We start from the raw sequence: 15,175 nt of genomic DNA, 5'->3' as shown, positions 1-15,175 counted from the left end.
CCTTTTCTTCTGAACATTATGACAGTTTGTTATTGAACGAGTATGAACAAGCTATACGAACCAACCAGTCAGTGGCATACAATGCGTGCTCCATACAAAGGAGGAAATCGGCAAACATTTTCATAAATTTCCCCAGACCATTTCTTTTATCAGAAAAGAATATTTGCTGACATAGCTTCGCAGTTGCTGCTGTGTCTGAAAGATTCGGGTGTGTTCTTTGTTACAAAACATAGAACTTTTCCCGTCTTTTTTCGCTCAGTTCGTTCCCATAGCGATTTTCTCTTTCATTTTTAATAAAAAGTGAAACGAAGGCAAACGCACATACAGCGGTAACGGCAGCAGCAACAGCAGGAATATGGTTGATATACATATATAGACAATGACGGACGGCTGACTGAATCTGAACTATGGTTTGATGGGTCCAATCCTACCCCCCAAACAGTACAAGTTACTGACGATGGGTGGCAATAGCTATACAGCAAGCAAAGGCACACACCACTTGCAAGCAGTCAGTCAGTGTTGGATCACCGCGGAAAAAATGACGATCTGCGAACATCACATCACATCACATCACACACAATACACTGACACTGAAGACTGAACCCCGAAGCAGGAACGCAAATCGAGATGGTAACGCGACCAGCACAACAAGCTGTTTCGCCGGGGCCGGGCAAGCAACGACACAAAAAGAGCCGGCTTTGGCACAGCTCCGGTCGTATGGTTGGTCGTGCGCATGAGCAGATTGTGAAAGTAATATTCAACTGACATTAAACCGTCATCGTCAGCATCACCACCACAACCACCGTCATCATCACCATCAGCATCAGCATCATCATCATCGTGACCATCTGATAGCTGAACACTAGCAACGAACAACGGGCCAAACGGTGTGTGCAGAAGAGCGAGTAACTAGCATCAGTCTCCTCCTCCTCCAGCCCATCGAGGACAGATCCTTTTGTTACTAGCCGGTCGGTTGCCAGACTGCAGCTGATGGAATATCCGATCGAAACCCGCAAAACGGGATTTTTAGGGAATTTCTAATCTGAACCTTAACTAAAATTAACAAAGTAAATGTTACAACATTAGCTTATAAGTTTGTGTTGGACTGACTGAACTGGTTTAGTTATTGGCCAATTTTCCACGAGTCAAGTGCTTAGCTTTTCGTCTTGCGAAAAATCAAACGGTAACGAAAATTACCAATCTGATCAGCAAGGTTGAGGCGGCTTAAGATGTGTTAAAGACTTCATTGCACATTAGATATAACTCCATCTTCGAAACTTTTGTAGATTGTATTAGGCGCTATTTAAGCCGTCGAATTTACTTTTACAAAAAATAAATTGACACAACTCTTTTTCAATCAGCAGATTTTAGACACAAGGTTCGATACAACTACCATCAACACAACAGTTGGGAATTGACAAATGAATTTTTGCACCGACATATTTCCAATGTGTAGCGGACAAAAACTTTGAAAAATTGAAAACTTTGTCAGATTGTCATTTCTTACTAATGGAGACAGTTGTTAAATTATAGACGTTTTCTGAAAATCTGGTATTTAATCGACTATGACAAACGCTGAACTCCTTAAAAAACTGCAAAGCTCAATACTTCTTTTGCTAAAAAGCAGCAGTTCTCTCAATTCACCTAAAATTTAAAAATAGTAACAATCAGTCCAATTTGTGGCAATTAGAAGTTTGCCGGGTTGCCGAGTTACTTATATTAATTATTCATTCAAATAACACATTACAAACTGAGGTGGTAATCGTTAATTTTCCAATTTTCATTTCATTTTTGAGATCAAATTATTAATTTTCGACCTTTCGTGGCTTACGCGAGCATGTAACATTTCTGGGGCAAAATGGTTCTAAAATCAAAAAACGACATAGAAACTATAGTAATATTCATTAAAGCTCCAAACACAGACATCAAAGGGATATACCAACCTTGCCCTTATAGGTTTAGGTACTTTAATAAGCTTATTATAAAAAAATATTGGATTGAAGCATAAAGTATTTTATAATTACAGGGATACCTCGATATAAGACAACCTCGTTATAAAACAACCTCGATATAAGACAATTCGATATAAGACAATTTTTACCTCGATATAAGACAAATCCCTTTGACATAGTTGGTAACAACACCAGAGCAAATTATCCATTCCAAAAGCGGCGCCATAAAGATGTTCATTATTTCACAATAATCCAAAAAATTGTAATCAACTAATAGCTTAAACAATATTAAATAGTTCAAAAAACGTAAGCACACAACACAGAGCAAAATTGGCTACTGCTAATCCCAAATTTTTGTGAAAAAATCATGTTTCGATATAAGACAATTTCGATATAAGACAATTTCGACATAAGACAACTTTTTGAAATTATAAATTGTCTTATATCGAGGTATGCCTGTACATAGTAAATTTTAAAACAAAAGAGGCTCACATTCTGTTTTCCTTTTTTATAAAGCTGACATCTTTTTACATAACAAATCAATCAGAAAGGTCTAAGATTCACTCACTCCAATTTTATTGATTGGATTCTAGCTTGAATATGATGATGTTTCCCCTTGATGCCGTCCTTGAGATTTACTCCACACCCAGGTGAGTATTGCCTTCCCAGAAGATGGGCGAGCAATTAATTTCCAAGAATTTCCTCTGCTTTCTATCATATCGTGCAGTTTTTTTTACTATTTTTTCGTCGGGATTTACTCCGGCGATTCATAAAACAATTTCTTAGCGATTATGTTTCTAGGTTCAAAAGACAAACTCAATATTAAGTTGTGCTATTCTACCCTATAGGTTGAAGTTAAGAAAAAAATAAACTTAAATATGTGCCTTAAATTTTACGAGCAAAGGTCCTCCAGATTTGCGGTATTCTGCAAAAACGTGTGTTTTGAGAGTTTAAATAATTGCCTGCAACAACTTACTTTTGTAAAATGCAACTAACAAAAGTTATGTAAGAAAAATTAGTTTTTAAGGAACTTCCAAAGAAAACGCTCTATAACTCTGTAAACGAAAGAGATAGAAACGTCATTTCTTCAGACATCTTGACTGCTCTTACGTTTTTTACAACGTTACTGGAAAAACCACGTCTATATTTCCCGACACAAAAAAGTTAGATTGTTTGATTTTTATTATACGTCTTAAATGAGTTTATTTGTAAATAGGTTGGATTTAGGACTAAGTGCCCCTGATACCCCTAAGGTATAGAAATTCAGATTTTGAGTAGAAAATTTAATCAATTTTGCCTACTTGCTTCCAAAAAATAAATGACAAATTACACAGTTTTGTGTTAATATTACCAACTTTATGATTGAAAAACTACTCAGAATCTAAGTTTGTACACTTTAAGAGCATTTTAAGTGGTTTTAACCAAGTTTTAGCACAATCGAATCTATTTACATGTAAATTCATTTAAGAGGTTGGTAAATCATGAGTAACTTTGGCACTTTCAAGCTATCGGGAGTTCTGGAGACACTATAATGCTAAAATTAAAAAAAAGACGTTAGGAAAAAGTTCCTTTCAGACCACAGTGTCACAGGCTTATGGATAATTCTTGTTGAAACGGAACACTATTGACACGAGACCGCTTATTCGTGAATTACTTCTATGTGAAATTCATAGGAAGTAAGATATCTAATTTCAGAATCAATGAGCAGTACCCACATCCGTAGTACTACGTCAAGCCCGTGTATGTGCTTTTGCCATAATATATTGATTTTTTAGCCATGGAAAGCACAAAATATTATCTAGATCAGAAGAAAATAAATTTATAACTGAGTGAGCCAAAGCCCCTTGAGTATTTTCTAATATACTTGGAACCGTAATATCTACATTCCAATTACCTACGAATTTATATTGCATAATTGTTTAGATAATTTTTTGCATCGTATTTTAGATAGACCGGAAACAGGTAGTAAAAGTTTTGTTTTTGCTAGTGCATGCTGCATTTGGAACTTGACTTGTCTTTATAGAGGACGGGCCTAGCGTTACGATCCTATTGATTCTAACAGTGTTTCTCAGTTGAGGTTCGAACATACGGCCCCTGACTTGCTAGATCAGTGTCATACCTCGAAATCAACTATGAGGCCAAACGACTACAAATGTTGGACGCGTTTGGTACGGAATGTCCACGCCGTAACATTTCCCCATAATTCCAAAGAAACTGAAGGACGAATTGATCGAATCATTTCCGATACCATATGATTCATTTGAATACTCTCTGTGGTACAGGCTGCGGAGTTAACCTGGCTATTGACAAGAAAAATGATAGACTAGCGTAATCGTGTCTTTACAGGATTTTTCCAGGAAAAATCAACTGCCTATGAGAGTAGATTAGATTAGATAAGGACATTTAAACAAGTAATGAGAACGTTCTTGTAATGGCAAAATTGCAAGTGAAATAGTGAAAACGCAATTGTTTCATCCTTGAGCTAAAATTGTGTCGCTGTCTAAATTAGTACGCACCGGCTACGTAACTATTTAGAGATAATACATTTTTATGTGCTGAAAAAAAAATTCAGCCAAATCGGTCCACTAGATTCTGACCGCGAACTAAAAAAACATGAATTCGAGAAAAACGCGTTTAAAGTATAAAAGATCTGCGCTACTTCCCTCGAGGGGAAATCATAGTTTTTGTTGGGACTTCTCACATAAACGCAACTTGTTTCACATAAACCGACTTGTTTCATTTGTCGAACAGAATGTTTCAAGCAAACGTCAGCTGAGTTTGGTGACTGTTTCAAGTGACGACGACTGAAAGTCAGGCACGTTTTGTCGATGTTGACTAGGTTAAATATAATATGCGTTATATTGTAGTAAATGTTACTAAAATTTAATTTATTTACATTTAAATTTGCTGGCTTTGTACTGAATATTTGATAGAAAACTAAAAATGAAACTATAAAACCGATCGTCATGATGAAGTGAAACCCATTTACTGACGCTACTTTCAAACGAAGCGGTGCTGCTTTAGTTTAGGTCGAAGCTTCATTGCTTCATTGTTGAGTGACGATTTGCAAATTTGAAGGTGGAGTTTTCAGCCCCAGGAGTAAGGTCTAATGAATTAGTTTATACCTCAAAACGACTCTTACCACTTTTTTTGGCCATTGCATCTTTAGAGTTACATTTTACCCTCGTAATTGGGACTGTCATGGGCAGTCTAAGTCAAAAGAACTGAAGTTAACTCTAATTCAAAATCTTTTTTTTTTGTCACACGTTCAAAAAATTAATATAGAACAAACTAATTCCTCAGGTGTAAACCGAAAATCAGAGTTGTTCTTTCAATAGCCAGTATTTTTAAAATAAGTAAATTATTTGCTTATTCATTCAATTTCAGAATTTCAGTCGAGTCCTATGTAAGTAAGATTTCCAGTCCAAATTATGGTCTAATTCCATATCGAACCACATTTCCAACTTCATGTCCAAATCCTAATTCGATTTGAAACAGAACCAAGTGAAGTAAATAGATCCAAATTTGAATCTAATTTCATGTCCAATTTCAAGCCATTCTCAAGCGAAATTTCCAGTCCGCTATCAACTTCAATTTCAAGTCCAATTCAAAGTAAAATTTCAGGTCCAACTTTAGTCCAATTTCATGTCCCAGTTTCAAGTACGATGTCAAGTTTAATATAAGTCCACTTTAGATTCCAATTTCATGCGTTTCAGGTGTTATGTTCAATTCTAATTTATTTCCAATTTTAAGTCCAACTTAAATCCGATTTCATGTGCTATTTGAAGTCCAGTTTCAAGTTCAATATGAGTCCAATTCTTAGTCTAATTCAATTTCAATATCCATTTAATTCCAATTTCAAGTCTAATTTATAATGCATTTTAACGACCTTTTTCAAGACCCACTTCAAGCCCTATTTCAAGTCTAATTTCAAGTCCAATTTGAAATCTTATTTTCAGCTCAGTCCAATTTCAAGTTCACTAGCGGGTCCAGGTTGATGCATATTTTTCGCCTTTTCTATAAAATTTAATGTAAAAAATCTGGTAATCAGTAAAAATCAGAGGGGTTGTGTACAAGACACGACCGCATATATAAGTGACGCAGAACTACGTAAGTCTCTTTGTAGTGATAGTAGCATGTATTCATGCTTGTAATCATTCGATTTATCAAGTAATTTCAGTCAATTTATCAAAGTAGTAACATTGCATACGTTCAATTCTCAAAAGATTGTGCATTTGAAAACAATTTAACAAAATCAAGAACACAAACTATTACTTTCCTGTTACCTTACTGAAATTAAAGATTGTTTTTATTATCCATTGTTTCCCACGTTGAAAGGATTTTACCAGTTCAATCCTATTTTATCAACAGCACATCTTTTCACTACACTTCTAATGAAGCGGCAAGCATGCGCATTCATACAGAGCCGTATTATAACCGAACACTACAGCTGTAGCACATTTTTCCAACACAGATATCAAATTCGCCGAGGTTTAATCGTCACGCAGTAAAGAATTTGCGATCTGTTGGGACAACGAGCTTGTGTCATTTTTTCTGGCACACTTCCCTAACACAGACATCAGATTGGACTAGGTTTCATCGCGTTCGTAAGAAATCTGTTGGCACGAGAGGGCTTTGTCACTCTCTCTGGCGTACTTCCCAAGCAAGGACATCAAAATGGTCTAGGATGAACCGCGGTGTTAAAAAATCTTGTTGAAATGAGGAAACTTGGTCACTTGTTTTGGCTTACTTCCCAAGCACAGATATCAAATTGGTATAGGTTTAGATCATCGTAAAAAATCTTTCAACCAATCACGAAGCGAGCATTCTGGTAAAACATAGGTTCATTATTTTCAATTTTTCAATAGTTCAACATCAAGAATTCATACTTTTCTTCATTTGGGTCAATTCTTAGTAAATTTTCCGATCGATTGGTGTAAGAATATTGAAAATCGATCGGAAAACCGATGAGCTATTAGCGCTCAAAACCTTTCATTTTTCGTGACGCTCGCATTTTTGATTTTTTGGAATGACACCCTATCTCAAAACTTGCCGTAAGACGTAGTCCTACGTCAAAAGTAAAAAGTTTTTAACCTATTTGGTTGATATTTTTGCGATTAATTACGTATAAAATAGATCCGCTATCCTACGATTGGGTACTTGACTTTTTCAGACCAAAACATGCTTTCGAAATGTTCATGCCCTACCTTCCGTTCAGGTCTGGGCACGTCAGTGCTCATCAGCATTACGTGGCTTTGGGCAGCAATTTGCAACTCTCAATTCCTATATGCAGTTATATACCTTCCTATCTATTAGAATACCAAAAAATCATCGCATGTAATTGATTGCTTCTTTTGCGCTATAAGAATTCTTGCAAAGTGCTGTCATTTGGCTGTGATGAATTTGTTTTATCATCGACGTGAACCGCGAAGGAATGTTTTGTGTAAACAAATATCTGCGGCACAATGCGACTTTTGAAGTAACAACAAAAACCATGTGACATACTCAATAAAAACTAAAGCTATTGGTACTGTCAAGACATGCGATTACAAGAATATCAAGAGAAAATTTGTTTGCATATTATTTCTGAAATTCTTAATCCTTGAACCAAGCAAGGTGAAACAACGTACCAGTATCGTACCACAATTTTTCCTTTTACATCTGAATTTTACTAATTCAAAGGACTGTCTACAGTCTACCTCAAGTGTTTATAAATAGTTTGTTCTTCGACAGAACTACGAATGCGATGTAAACGAAATTGGATTCCCAAATTATTTGTTTGGAAGTAATTTGGGAGACATCATGAATTTCTACGTTAGGCTTTACTTCGAAGACATCAATTTGACATTAGTCGATAAAACTTTACGTTTACCAAATCAACCATAGTGAGATTCGACAAATCTATTACTTTTCTATGGGAATTGATGTGAAAAGTATGACGTATTTAAACAAAATTTTGACATGTGACACTCTGTCTCGCTTTTCCCAAAATCACATTCATGATCCTTATGAAACAGGCAAGAATAGATTGTGCAAGAATGTGATTCAACCAAGTGGATTCGATTATTTTCGATCTAACCGTGAACCAACTAACATTCTCTCGTAAAACGGACAGTATTGAACCGGCTCTACACCATCAATTACGTACCGTACATAACACAGAAGAAAACGACTGCGGCTAAATTGTCAACTTTTACGATTTTCCGCTGACGCAACCTACAGCAGGCAGCACTATTGGAATCAAAGAGATAAATAACCATGTACCTAGCAACCATGTCCAACATCACTAAACTGTGACACTTAGTTCCCCTGTAAAATAATGAACACAAAAGAAAAAAAGGCGACAAATCGGTAATATCGCGTGAAGCGAGGTCTGTCCCGTATGTTAAAATGCCTACTCGCCTTCAACCCCACCTCCCTCCTCGTCCCGTACCCGCAAGCAGCAAGCAAATCCATCCAGCCGAACGACGGAAAGAGAAATAAAGGAAAATCTATCCAGCGTAGATCCTTCTCGCTCTGACCCGTGCGACCGTGGATGTTCCGCTTTTTGGAGAGTTTCTGAGAGACCTTCATTCCCCACATCATTCTATGCTATTTCCTAACATCCCGGCAACATATGATAGCTTCCTAGGGTGTAAGAGTGAGCGAAGCTATAAAATTCTGACGCTTTCCCTACAGTCAGTCGGAAAATCTCTGTCAGATGATTTTCCATTTGCCAGTTAATCGAGCAAACGGTGTGGTGTGGTACGGTATGGCTGGGAAGTGGTAAACGTCTGATTTAATTGATTTTTGCGTGCAAATCAGATTAACAAAAAAACTGTCACCTGTCCGCTGTTCGGAACACCGCACCGAGTTTCGGTTGGCTCGTAGGTACGTACCATCACGACCGAACGTGTGACATATGCTCTCCACGATGCTTTTCAATAGGAAGGTATATCCATTGAAATATAAACGGATGGTAACGGGAGCGAACGGGGCGAGATGGGGTGGCGAGTTCGCATGACTGTTGATTGAGCGAAAATTAGATTCTGTTTCATTTCTGGTAGCCACGACGCGACGGGACGACACCGAACCGTTCGTTCATTCGTTCGTTCGTACGTTGCCGTTGGTTGGATGGAGCATCATCATCGATTCACAATCGGAGGGCTTGTATAGTTGAGTGGTGGGTGGAGACATCGATCTCGTGTCCTCCGGATATTTTATAATTTATTAACGCCATTCAATAATCTCATTCAGTTTGGTTGAGCAGCTGCATCGTTTATCATATTAAGTTTAAATCAAGCAAATTTATATATGGATTGCTTGTACTGCAGTGCTATGGAAAAGATGGCAAACTATAAAGTTTTTTAAAAAATAAATTTCCAACAAGTTAGTCTTCTTTGCACAATGAAGCAGTCAAGCTAGACTTGGAAATTGGAAAAGGGTTGTTCTACCCACGACGATGATCGTTTAGAACCCAATACAACGGAAATTTCTGAAAATTTAAATCAACGACCATCCTAATCGAGAGAAGAGACATTGCTTCTCTATCAATAACGTGAAGCGATTATGTGAAAAAATCGAACACAACAATTGATTGAAGGATGGTCTGTCCACAGAGCTCAATCTCAACATACGCACAAAGCAAAAAAAGATACGAATTAGAATGACAGCCTTTCAGCTGCACGTTGATAAGATTTGTAAATGCACAAAACGGTAAGCAAAAAGTTCACATAGTGACGTCAATCAGGTGATTGCACGCAGGATCGCTCCCGTTGACCAGGAATGACCTTGAGCTATTTTTCAACAGTTACTGTCATTTTACCCCAAAAACAAAACACTCCCTCCTATCGTCGGCGAACAGTTAAAAACTCAAAATCTACAAGCGTGATCTCGCTAAACCAAGCAATAACATCAACTTATTTAAAATGACAACCCCGCAGCGGTTCGACTTGACATGAGACTGTAAATAAAACCGGGATTTAACATTTGCTCTCTCAAGGACATTGAAACACGATCGCTTCCGGGGGATGAAAACTGGGCTAAAGCATGACTGCGTATGTGCTATAAAATTTAATCAAACCTGCCGCTTTCATTTCGTAATAAGCCGCTACTCAGAGACAAGCTGTCATATTTTATTTCTTTGATGCTCCTGTACAGCAGCTTGCACAATGCTTGCAACTTCTTTTTATTCTTTTCACTGCCGATCTAGGGAACTGTCATTGTATTGCTTTTTCACTTGAATGAACACACACAAACACCGAGTGCACACACAGAAAAAAGAAGTCGACAAAGGAAGCGGACATAATTTTTTCCATGCTACTCCCTTCTCTCTATCCTCCTTACTCCAAAAACGTCAGTCCACTTTTCCACTTCTCAGTAGCGAACAGAGAAACTCTTCCATCTCCATATAATTTTTTTCTTTTCACTAAAACCTGCTCGCGTTCGCCATTTTTGCTACTTTTATCGGAAATTTTGCGATTTTACTGGAAAAAACTTTACCATAAATTTATATCCATGGCCAACACTCACTACACTGAACTTTGGGAAACTTTCTTTGCTTTACTTGATAAAAATGACACTCTGCCAGTCCCACTTTCGGAGTGCTCCCAGTTCGACCAGTGCACCGGGACTACGAACAACCTACTAGAAAGGGAAGAGAATAAGGTAGTTTCACATCTTCAGCAGTCGACGAGTTCGATGAAAGAGAGCACTTTTCAGGCAAGAGCAGGATCGAGCATACGGTTCCGACCCGTCACCGATACGGAACGGTACGAGCAAGAGTGAGCACGCAATACCAAAGGCACTCCATGGATTTCTCTTGCTCTCACCATTTTTTGAAAGCCGTCACATCGCTCATGTACCATCGCACGCACACACGGATACCGATACCACATCGCCTCTATTCTAGTAGAGGTTTCTGGTGTCTTTAAAGTATGGGTGCAAACTAGCAATCCAAGATGATCCATCCGAGAAACAGTGATGCCAGATTCAAGAAGGCAATTCGTAGCTTGTCGAACTCGCAATTTTTAATCTCATCGGTGCGGTTAGATAATCTTTTATATTCTAGTATTCTCACCATTTTTGTTAACATTTTGTTATCATTATCATACGGGTTTGGGCCGAAGGAGGCCAGAATTTCATGAATTTTCATACATTGGCATAGTTGGTGACTTGGGTAAAGTTGACTTATAAACGATATTAGAAAAACTCAAGATCCGTAATTTTTCCAGAAAACTCCACAGAAATCTTGAACCAAGCATCGTAGAACGGATATTTTCCACTCCACAAAAAATACTTGTTCAACAAAAGTTTTTCCACAACATTTTTCAGAGTGAAAACTCTAAAGAAAAGTCGGAAAAACTATGTTCTAATTCTTAGAATTTTAAAGATTTTTTCTTCGATTTTTTCACAATTTCGCAATAGCGTTTGTTGGTGTCCCTGAGTAATAGTCGAAAATCTGGCGACCGGTTATGTGCCATTTTAAAGAATCGATTTTACCATTTTTAAAAATTCATATCTCATTAACCAAACATCGTAGAGCAATCATTTTTTGACGTACGAAAAGGTTGGGTGCAATTTCTTTCCTGCTACCGTACGGAAATTAAATATTGTTTTTATTACCAATCGTTCCATCACGTTGAAGGGATTTTACCCAAAAAAACTCCGAATCTCATACTAATTTTTGTCATTTTAGTATCATTGGTAATGAAAAGGAAGAGTTTTACTTCTACAAACATCAGCTGAATCACTGTCGGTGCAGCTGCAGACAAACGTGGACTTGGGGAAGTGTAAATCAGTTTGTTCTTGGGTTCAAAATTTATTTGAAATCTTCTTTGTAGTCCCTTTTTTTCACGATTTCTCAAATTTCCAAGCATGGACGATTTTGTCTCTAAGTAGCAAACGTGAATCGGCGAATTCCAAAAATTAGAACATCGTTTTTCTGACTTTTCTCGGAGGATGTAAAACTCCTGGAAGCGTAAAAAATTCTATAAAAACTATTTCCATCTTTTCTGCATTGCTAAGAAAATTTGCTCACATTTTCATATAAAAATATTCTACGACGCTTGATTCAAAAGTGATGAATGTTAGAAATAAACGATGTCGGATAAAAGCAGAAAATTTCCCCTAAAATTTTCTGAAACAATATTGAATCTCGAATACCCGTGACAAAATATTTCATGGAGTTCTGATAATCTTCGAACCAAATCTGTATAATTTTAAACCAAACCCAATAATCGAATACATTCTACCACTCTGTTCTATCAAGACATCACCTTTTATTCTATCAATAGGAACCAAACACTGGTCTATTAGTTTTGTGTTAACATAAACTAGCTATGCCTCACTTTTTCAACACTATGCCATCAACAACAGACTAAAATCCAGGAAAGCAAACGCTGATTGTCCTATTGGGACTGTTATAAATTTTACTGAAATATGTAACCATTTGGTAGCTATTTAACATTTTTCCTCGTCTTCATACGAAAAATTGTCATTGAATTGGGATAATAAATATAAGAATAATACTCTTCATCAGCGAGAATATGTTACCATTTTTGGCATCGCTGCTGACATTTTTTTATGTTCGACACAAAACTGTCAACATAAAAAAATATTTTAAATTGCGTGAAAAAATCGTCAAACATTAGACGCAATTGAAGTTTTAATGAACACACGATCAGTAAAGCATGTAAGAAATGTATACTTTCCAACAGTAACTATCTCAAAAGAAGAAAAAAAAAACTCCTATAGCATATAACCTGCGAGCACTTCGCAAATATTGGAGTGACTACCACTGCTCGCATGATTTCCGTTTTCAAGGACATTGTAGATACAAAGTTTTCTATACATAACGCTACGCGTTGAAACGTTCGCGATGAACGCTGCTTACTCAAAATGTTAACTTGATAACTAACATACTTTTTCAGCAGTAATATTTTACTTAGAGAATGTTAGAAAAATAGTATATATTTTCCGGCACACCGCCAGTCCACCCAATAAGCATCGATTTAGTTCTCGCTTTCAGAAAAGCATTTACAGACCATTTCTATATGTCAGGTACAGAGTTTTACAAAATGTTAAACAAAAAAGTGAAATTTTAAAACTTTTTAATGGTAAATGATTACAAACTTGCCAGTGGGAAGAAAAAGTTCAACTTTCAAATTCCAGTTCTCGAAAAAAATCTCGAGAACCTACTAATTTAGAATCGAAATATTTACGACCTTCGGCGAGTTTTTGCAATACAAAACTGACCGTATATATATAGCAATATACATATCTAAAAATACATACATATTTACTCATAATTTACTTATGTTCCGGAAGAATCTGTCAAACCTGGTGCTTCCATTTTTTCGGTACACTGTCGCTGTGCTTCCTCTGTCGGTCGGTCGCTCGGTCGGCATACGCGGAAGGTGTTAATTTATTCTTTTTCCCTTCTGCTGCGGGGTACGACAGTGTGCAGCGCTCAGCAGCAGCAGCAGCACCAGCACCAATAGTCAAAGTTTTGCTCTTTGCACTGAATTTCACTCATACATACTATTACACGCAAGTACACGTTACATACAGAACAGTTCCACAAAGAAAACTGACGAGATTTTTCTACGCTTCTTCCTGCTACAGTCCTCCCTTCGTTCCCTAATCTGATCAGTCCATTCATTCTACCAATGAATGGAGGAAAATCTGCTCGCAGCTCCGCAGCACTTTTTTTCTCGATCTATTCGGCTGCGATTCGCCATTTTTGCTTCAAAATGATTATTACTTTATAGGTTAGGTTTCTCAACCTCATTGCCAGCACAATCGTGGAAACTTTTCGCCCGTTGAGAGCACTTTCTTAACTTTCACTTGCACAATGGCACTATTGGATCCGCTAGCGAAGGGTTTCCCATTCGACCAACTCACCGGGACTCCGAAGGACTCACTCAAAAGGGAGCAAAGGGTACGTTTCCATTTTCTGCAGACGAACAGAAATAGAAGAGAGAGATAGGTGACATCAAAGCGAGACAGAACAACCAACAGTCACAAATACATACAATCTGTTGGAATAAGACACCGCGTATACCAAGTCCGAGATTGCGTTTACTCTCTCGTGAAATTGTGTGGTGTTTTAATACTGTGTGAGTAAATTTTATCTACGAGTGAATACGTACAAACAAGGGGTACACTGCATATAAAAATTTCTAATCGAATAAAATGTAATTTTATGATGGAATTAGGAATCGACGTAACCGGCATCATTCACTGACATTCATTATTATTTTCAAAAATTATACTGCTACCCATTGATTCTTCGCAAAAACCGATGAAACCCCTCGCTACTACACCTTCGATTTTCTCAAAAGCAGCTGTCAAAGAGATCTATATTGGAGCCGCTCCTACCGTTCAATCTTCTTTCTACGCCGTTGCTATTTCAGTCGCTCGTACGGGCGGGCGGGCGGTCGGCCAATCTCACTCGTGTATCTTTTTGATTTCAATTTAAATTTTCCATGTATTTTCCTCACTTTGGTCAGCGTCGCACCGACACTCAAGCATGCTTCGGATGTGTCACCTATCCATAGGCCTCCATCCGTCCATCCATCCATACATCCACCCGCAACAACCCTTGCTTTAAAAATTCAGGTTCGTCATTCATCCCAAACTCTGCTCTTCAAACCTGATTCGCCTGCTTGCTGCTGGCTGCTGCTGCTGCTGACAACTTTTCAAGCCCCTCTCATTATAGATTGTATATCTCCGCAAAGTAAAGTCGGTATGCATGTTTGAGTAAGCTCTGCAGACTGGTGCTAGCTAACCACTACTTTCGTGCGTTGGTTCATCTGAGTCGCTCGGAAAACCAATTGTACATCATAAGTTGTTCACAAGAAAGCAAGTCGCATTTTATTAATGATTCCATGATTTCGAAGCAATTGCTAAATTCAATTTTTCGTTTAGTATTGCCAACCCTCCAAAATATTTATGATCGAATGCAATAAGACATTTGTCACATTTATCTCTGCTGAGCAACTAGACTGGGACCGGCTTATTTGTGAAGTCGATATATTTAACTAGGAATCTAGCTATTTTAAAATGTTATAGTACTAACTTGTACTAGTTATAGAAAAAAACTGAAATTTTGGGTGTTGTAGTGCTATATCACGTTGAACAGATTAAAATGTGGAAAACTGACTTTGAGCTTCCATGCACATTCCAGAGAGGATTCGAGGCGAGCTTCTTCGATTTAGCTTAAAATTGCTGTTCATAGCTTT

At 37.5% G+C, this 15,175-nt stretch overlaps 1 protein-coding gene across 5 annotated transcripts in view; it reads right to left on the bottom strand.

The window, feature by feature from the left end:
- LOC128738055 (phosphatidylinositol 3-kinase regulatory subunit alpha) overlaps window positions 1-15,175 on the bottom strand; it is a 73,472-nt gene that overhangs the window by 42,303 nt on the left and 15,994 nt on the right. The window contains exon 1 of one of the 5 annotated variants that reach the window (XM_053832880.1): window positions 13,227-13,896. The exons of 2 other annotated variants lie outside the window; for them this stretch is intronic. The gene's annotated coding sequence lies outside the window, so the exon portion shown is untranslated. 2 more of the 5 variants (XM_053832881.1, XM_053832879.1) reach the window with 2 other exon arrangements.

The sequence above is a fragment of the Sabethes cyaneus genome, chromosome 2 (genome assembly GCF_943734655.1).
Source record: "Sabethes cyaneus chromosome 2, idSabCyanKW18_F2, whole genome shotgun sequence".
Classification (NCBI taxonomy): Eukaryota; Metazoa; Arthropoda; class Insecta; order Diptera; family Culicidae; genus Sabethes; species Sabethes cyaneus.
This window is presented reverse-complemented; position numbering and strand designations above follow the sequence as displayed.